This window comes from Chiloscyllium punctatum, chromosome 31 (assembly GCF_047496795.1).
Source record: "Chiloscyllium punctatum isolate Juve2018m chromosome 31, sChiPun1.3, whole genome shotgun sequence".
In the NCBI taxonomy this organism is placed as follows: domain Eukaryota; kingdom Metazoa; phylum Chordata; class Chondrichthyes; order Orectolobiformes; family Hemiscylliidae; genus Chiloscyllium; species Chiloscyllium punctatum.
The window spans coordinates 53751437-53759656 of NC_092769.1; the positions used below are offsets into that span (position 1 = coordinate 53751437).

The 8220-nt window shown below is 41.3% G+C and overlaps 1 non-coding gene across 1 annotated transcript; it reads right to left on the minus strand.

The window, feature by feature from the left end:
• Window positions 1–4313: 4313 nt before the first annotated feature.
• On the minus strand, window positions 4314–4395 carry trnas-acu (transfer RNA serine (anticodon ACU)). The gene has a single exon. It is a non-coding gene; the product is annotated as a tRNA-Ser (tRNA).
• Window positions 4396–8220: the final 3825 nt, after the last annotated feature.

Below are 8220 nucleotides of genomic sequence, written 5' to 3' on the forward strand. Positions count from 1 at the left end.
CTTGCGCAAAGTAAAATTCGAACTTATAACCTCCTGATCCGTAGCCAGCTATACGAATGGTTGTACCACTGGCCAGATGCACAGTTGAGATTTTACACGCTGCAGAGCTGTGGTGTTAACAAGGACATGAGCAATAACAGTAACAGTCACAAGGTGAACAAAGAACAAAGATAATCACCATCATTGATTCACTTCAAATTGTCCTTAAAAAAACTACAATTCACAATCTGATCAGCCAATCAATGAGGTCACTGCTGATCTTGGAAATTGCAACTGACTTTGAAGCGTTTTCACCATAATTTGAGGTAAACCCCAGCCTAATCATAACATCGCATATTCCCATTAATTTTCAGATTTAGATTACGTTAATGACCTGTCCGTATTTTGCAGGAAATGAGTGAAAATGTCCTTCCGGTAATGTAATCGAGAGCAGAGTCGGCCAGAAAAGAAAAGACAAAGACATGAAACATCACTCGCATTTCTCTCTGTACCAATGCGTTTTCCTGAGTTGAATATTTTCAGGACTTGTCTTTACTATCTAAAGAATTAATTATTTCCCCGGGAAAGATTCTTCATGAATCAATTAACATCTGAGGTGTTGAAACATATTTTACTTCAGATTAAAATAGTTAAATATCTTTTCCCCCAGCCTAATGTCCCAATCCTCCCTCCTCTTCCATGTAAATACAAGCTTTGCCAGGTGATGTTGGAGCTCCCAACCTGACGTTCCAATGCTCCTTGCTGCTCCATGTCAATAGAAGCGGCACTACTTGAATTTGGAGCTCCCATTCTGATGTCCCAATGTTCCCAGCTGCGACATGTCATTAAACGCTGGTCCTTGTGATCTTGGAGCTCCCAGTCTGATGTCCCAGTGTTCTCTCCTCCATGTCAATAGAAGAAGTCCAGTTGAGGTTGGATCTATCACTCTGATGTCCCAATGCTCCCTGATGCTACATGTCATTAAAAGCTGATCCAGGTGAGAGTGGAGCTCACAGATGGTTCTTGCAAAGCTCCCTGCTCCATGCTAACTGAAGCTGCTCCAAATGAGGATGGATCTTGCATTCGGATGTGCCAATGCTCCCTGCTGCTCCATGTCAACATAAGCTGCTCCAGGTGTGGTTGGAACTCCCAGACTGATGTCACGATGCTCCCTGGTCCACGTCAAAAGACGCTGCTCCAGATGAAGTGGGAGCTCCCATCCCTGGCAGCTCACATACTTCTATACCATCATAGAAATACTGCCCACTGAACATTTCCACGACTGGAGCCATTGGTGGAATATCTGCATCATGAGAACCTAATATTATTTTTAGTCACCACCGAATCATTATTTCCAAAAGTCATTCATTCTTAAACCTTATTTAGCATGTGCATACTGCAGTCAATCCGAAGTAAGATAATGGTGCGAATTGATGTAAGCTGAATAAAAATTACATCCTATTTTTCATGTTGAGTAACTGCGACTTAGCAAGGACAATGTTTATATTGAAATCACACTTTTATTCCAGGTGAGAGAATGTGGTTTGCATTATTTAAAATGAACTTGTTCACTGTTCAAAATGATCAAATAGATCTCAATTTCAAAACAAAGTTGGTAACGTTGTCATCCATCTTGAAATGTGGTGTCTTCTTCTTTCAACCAGACGGGTATTATAACGAAAAGTCTGTTAATGATATGCGTATAAAGACACTTTAAATCGCAAGGTTTATGAAGGTTTGTAGCTCAGGTTGAGGTTTAGGGTGTAGGTTTGCTCGCTGAGCTGTAGGTTTGATATCCAGACGTTTCATTATCTGGATCGGTAACATCATCAGTGGCGACCTCCAAGTGAAGCGAAGCTGTTGTCTCTTGCTTTATATTTATATCTTTCTCCTGGATGGGGTTCCTGGGGTTTGTGGTGATGTCATTTCCTGTTCGTTTTCTGCGGGGTTGATGGCATTTAGATCTATGTGTTTGTTTATGGCGTTGTGGTTGGAGTGCCAGGCCTCTGGGAATTCTCTGGCATGTCTTTGCTTAGACTGTCCCAGGATCAATGTGTTGCCCAAGTCGAACAGGACTACCAAAAATCCATAAACGAGGAGCCCCCCTCAGACCCATAGTCTCTTTACCCGGAACACCAACTTACAGACGGGCCAAAGAACTACACGCAAGACTGAAATGCCTCATAGAAGAGTCACAGCACTCCATCCACTCCACCCAGGAATTCCTAAAAATCATCAAAAACACCAAAATAGAGTAAGAAGAAGCAATGATCTCATTCGACATAACAGCACTGTTCACCTCCATCAACATCGACCTGGCAAAGGAAACACTTACCACACTTTTAGAAGAGACCATCACAGATGCACCAACCACCATCAATCACATTACCAACGAAAACATAATGAAGCTCGTGGACCTGTACCTCACCACCGACTTCACTTTCAACAACATATCTACAAACAAACCAACGGCATACCCATGAGATCTCCGGTATCAGGATTCATAGCAGAGGCGGTAATGCAAAGACTAGAACAAACAGCCCTACCAACAATCAAACCAAAAATCTGGGTCCGCTATGTAGATGACACCTTTGTCATCACAAAACAAAACAAGATAGTAAAGACATTTAACATCATCAACAGCACCCTCACAGCCATAAAGTTCACCAAGGAGGAAGAAACCGGAAACAACCTCACAGTAGAAAGAAAGGACAATGGAGAACTACAAACCTGCATATACAGAAAACCAACAAACACTGACCAAATACTTAACTACATCAGCAACCATCCCAACACACACAAACGAAGCTGTGTCAGAACACTATTCCAACGAGCCACCACAAACTGCAGCACAGACGAATTTCGGAAAACAGAGGAGAACCACCTATACAATGTAATCGAGAAGAACAGATACTCAAAAAAATACAGTCCGCAAATTCCTCAAGAACAAACCACGACAAGCAGACCAAACACAGTCTGAAACCCTAACCACCTTACCATACATCAAAGAAGTTTCAGAAATGACAGCCAGACTACTAAGACCCCTCGGAATCCTAGTAGTACACAAACCCACCAACACTCTCAAACAAAAACTAACAAACTTAAAAGACACAGTTCAACCCGTGGACAAAACCAACGTCATCTACAAAGTTCCATGCAAGGACTGCCACCAACACTACGTAAGACAAACAGGAAGAAAGTTAGCCACCAGGATACACGAACACCAGCTAGCCACAAAAAGACACGACCTTCTCTCCTTCGTAGTCCTACATACGGATTAAAAATATCACTATTTTGACTGGGACAACACATCTATCCTGGAACAGGCTAAGCAAAGACACGCCAGAGAATTCCTAGAGGCCTGGCACTCCAACCACAATGCCATAAACAAACATTTAGATCTAGATGCCATCTATCAACCCCTCAGAAAACGAACAGGAAATGACATCACCACAAACCCCAGGAACCCCATCGAGGAGAAAGATATAAATAGAAAGCAGGAGACAACAGCTTCGCTTCACTTGGAGGTCGCCACTGATGATGATGTTACCTAGCCAAGTAAAGAAACGTCTGGATATCAAAGCTACAGCTCAGCGAGCAAACCTACACCCTACATTTTAAATCATTTTTCATGTTTCTGTTGCATGAATCTGCGGTTATTGATCCACAGTTTAGTTTCACTCCCTATCGGTAACATGCTGATTTCTCCAGTTGTTCATAGTTCAATGTGATGCATCCAGTGCGTGCATAACGTGAGGGAGCTTGATTCTCACATCTTGTGTTTATCTGTGCCTTATGTCCAGCATTCATCAACGGCGAGAGCAAGGGGCGAGGGCGAGACCAATGTGTAAGTCTCTCCGTGCCCATGCACGGCACCCACAGCGGCAATTCTCCAATGTGCATTTACAGCCAGTTCTCAGTGCCCCTAAACCTGCCCATTTTGAAATATCTCCATTATTTTGTGCTGTCTCGCTGTGCTCTTCTCACCAGGATGAATTACTTCTCCTCAACCTCCTCCAGATTTCATCTGGCAAAACATTCATTAAGAATCCCTTTGCATAACATGCACTTCGCAGCTCTCGGTATTTGATTTTCCTGGATGTCTTTCATACGAAAAAATGTTCACAGCAACGTGACTTGAAAAAGAAAATCGCGCTCCTTTTCATTATCCCAATGCAACCGACATTGCAATGTACTTTAGTCAACAGGCTCAAACTATTCTTTAAGATTTTTGTCATAGCGTCAATGCAGATAAAATAACTAATAGAATCCCACTTTCCATATGACAGCTGTGATCATCTGCAAACAGCACCATTGAAAGCCGTTAATGTCAGCAACGAGAGTGAGATTCGAAGCCACGCGTGCAGAGCACAATGGATTAGTAGTCCATCGCCTTAACCTCTCGGCCACCTCGTCACAGATGCGCAAAAAGCTCTGACCTTATGAATAATTGAATTTCGTAAATCATGCAGAGCAGCAGATATTTCTCCCTGGTGTTGGTGAAATTAGAAATAACACAATACGGTTCCAAGACTATGGTCTGACCCCTGGGTTGTGGGGCAAGTGCACTCCCACTGTCACACTATGCACATAATGATCTGAACAAATGTGAGGAAATGAATATGTAACAAGGTCTGTTGAATTCTGTGAAGATTTGAAGTCAATGGAATGTAGAACCCGAGACAGCAGGAGGTTTTCTTTCAATAAAGAGTTGGATAGAACTCTTAAGGATCGTGGAGTCAAGGGTTATGGGACTAAGGCAGGAACAGGATACAGATTGAGGATGTTCAGCCATGATCATAATGAATGGTGGTGCTGGGTCGAAGGGCAGAATGGCCTACTCCTGCACCTACTGTCTATTGTCTATTAAATTGCCTGTGAGGAATTGTTTTCCAGACTGGGGGAGAGTGCATAGTGCTCAATGTCATTATTCGGAACACCTAAATTCCGCTCAGATGTTTTTGACACTCACTTGTGTACAGGACAGACAATTTCAAAATCCAAAATAAGGCTAAACTGACAATTGAACTCAACAACGCAAAAACCTTGATCTGTATCATTTTCCTGGGCCGTGCGACACCAAGTCACTGTATGATCACAGCAACACAGTGAGCAAGTGTCAGAAGGGAAATGAGTGCAGTGCCAGAGCGCATGCTGGGAGCAGCAGGTGACAGACGGGGATGTGCATTTCCCACAACAGGAACACTTCCCAAACAGCGGACTGCGTTGGAAGGATTCAGAGGGAGTTTACACTATGAAATTCGATGCCAGAGACACAATGGAGATCTGTCATTGAGTCTGTTCAAGATGAAGATTTTAAGATTTCTACAGATGCAAAACAAAATAAAAAGCTCATGGATTAGTGAAGGCAAAGTATGAAATTGTACATATCATCAATCTACCCATCTTTACAATGAGGACCTCACCACATTCCTCACGCGGGGACAGAACCACTGATGAAGATGATCATATAATCCCCGTTACTAGCCATGGAATCAGAGAAAGTCGGTTTCCCAAATGTTAAGGTAAAACCAGGATTGTGGAGGTAAGCATTAATGTGTTGCTCCTGTGCTGAAGGTGACCAGTGCACGGTATCTCTGTTTCAGTACAGTGGGGTGTGCTGTGCCGAAGTTTGAAGTTTGAGTCTCACATGGAGCAGCTTCAATTTGTCGTCGTGTTGAGGAATACGGACAGAAGGTGATATTGAGCAAAGCCAAGTTGATGGGAAAATACCCGTGTTTGTGGATTGAGAAACAACTTTTTCTGGATAATGACTCCTTGATCTACAAACATATTGCAAGTATCTAAAACGTGAAGAGACATATGTGGAGAGAGAGAGCCTAAGGTGATTTTTTTTAGCAGGTGGATAACGTTTCCCATGAGCACTGCTTTAAATTCCGGGAAAATAGATGTTGAACTGGTTTCATGTTTCACAGTTTGTTACAAACTCAAAAAGGTTGTTGCAATAATAATAAAAAAAGAAATCACATAGGACCCTTTGAATATTGTATTGAATTGAATTTTGGTCTGAGCATATTTTATCTTCAATGGCGTGCTGCAGAGCAGTACAGGGGGTTAACAATACAAAAGGACAGAGTCTTCTTGGTGGATTTCTTGGGTGGAGTTAAGAATGTACGAAATATACATAACATCACGTGAATGTGGTCAAATCTTTAAAGTGGGTGTTGCCTCTCCAAGTGATGATTCAATTCCTGCTCATTAGGATATAATTTCTGTCTGCAGTTATTTTAGGACATCAGCTCCATTTACAGAGTTTCACCTTGAATAATACGCCACACCTTACCAATCATGAACTTGTTATACTCAGTCTTATTCAGTTGTACATGTTCATGAAATGTCTTTGTGTCTGAAGTCAACAAATTCGAAATTGTTACGCAACTACACTGACTTTCACTCTCCTTGTACGTTTGTTCGTGTATCTTTTAAAACACTCTGAAGTCAGCTTCTACGTTTTATTTCTGTAAAGTCGTTCACGATTTAAATAACTCTATTGAGTGGAAGAAACTCTCATCCAAACTTTTCTTAATCATTCACTAATGGTTTTGAAGCTCTAACGAAAGTTATTGATTCACTCAAAAGAGGGACTTTCCCCAATTTACTCATTCAAACCTCGTGTTACGTGAAAATCTCATTTGTTTCCATCAAACTTGCGTGTTTGTGCATCCAGCATTTCCAAATCTCGTGAATAAACTCCTTTATTCTTTCTATCATCCCGTTTGTATACTTTCTGATATTTTTATGTCTCAGTAAACAACGTCACTTGGCTTTCTAATATCTTGCTATCCAGGAAACAGCGTCTGTGCCCTTTCTAACTTCTTTACATGTTTTTGGTGGAGAATGAGGACAAGGATTACACACAATGTTCCCACTGAGTGTGACAAAAAGATTTTACAGTTACACGATGAACTCTTTGCTTTTAAAATATGACGCCTCTATTTATAAACTCCAATAAGGTAAATTACTATCGATCCAGTTCATGAACATCGTCTCCATGGAGACGAAAAGTTTCTATCACTTCCTTTATTCTTCCAAGGAATGTCTGAAATGTTTGAAAGGCCAACATCTCTAAATCCCCGTGTCCTGAGTCAGTCCCAGCTATTTCTAAAGGCGACTGAAGTTCAAATACTTCATAGTGTGTCTCCAGTCATTCCAGTGCAGACTGGTTCTGGACAGTAAATGCCATCACCAAAGGTCACTGTGGATCTTAAATCAACAGTTTTCACATAGTAATGGTCGTAGCTATTGTGTATCGTATGTCCGTGTTCTTGTTTAATTTGTTCATCATTTCATGGGTCCCTGTATTGAATTCTACTGAATGATTAATTTGTGAATGGAAACATTCCCTTCACCACTCATTTGAAACTCCATGGAACATTGAACGATTTAACTCATACGCTTCCAGAGGACAGTCCTGCCGTTACTGGGATGAATCAGTCAACATTCCCCACGTATCCTCGAAGGCAAGGATTTCCTTTTCCATTTTAGGAGATCATTACAGCACTGAATCCCATGTGTGCGTTCATGAAAACCAAAACAGTTGCAGCAAGACTTTAAAACTAAGATTTTGCTATCTGCTTGAATTGGTTGCCCCAAACATTACATTCTATATTATGGTATGTTTGTGGATGAAAGCACTTTCTGAATCTTGAGCAATTATATTTCAGTTTTGTCAAAAAAAACTATCATTCGCTGTTCTCCCTTTCCCTTTCAGTTTCCCGTTTTATATCCCGTATTTTATCGGTTTATCTAAAGTTTTCAATAATTTCAATCAATCTCGCTCCTGATTACCAATCCGAGAGAATGCCACAATTTTGTCAATTTAAATGCAGTGCCGCTGTAGGGCGCGGTGACCAAGTGGAAAGGCATTGGTCACGTGAACCAAATAAAAGGAGCGGGCTGGTGGAATCTGGCCTTTCCATCACAGTCATATTTAAAACATTTAACGTAATCTTTAGCCAAATCATATTGGCAGAAAATAAGAAAACAAAAATGAAAAAATTGCTGATGTTGAAAATCAAACAAAAACAGATGTTGCTGGAATATTTCAGGACGTCTGGCAGCATCTGTGGAGAGACGGACCCAATGGATGTAAAACGTTAACTGTGATTCATCTGCACAGATGCTGCCAGCACACCTGTGATTTTACAGCAATTTCTGTTTTTGTTTCATATTGGCAGATTTTGTTGCAGTCCATGAGAACAGTGCTCATGAGAATCAAAC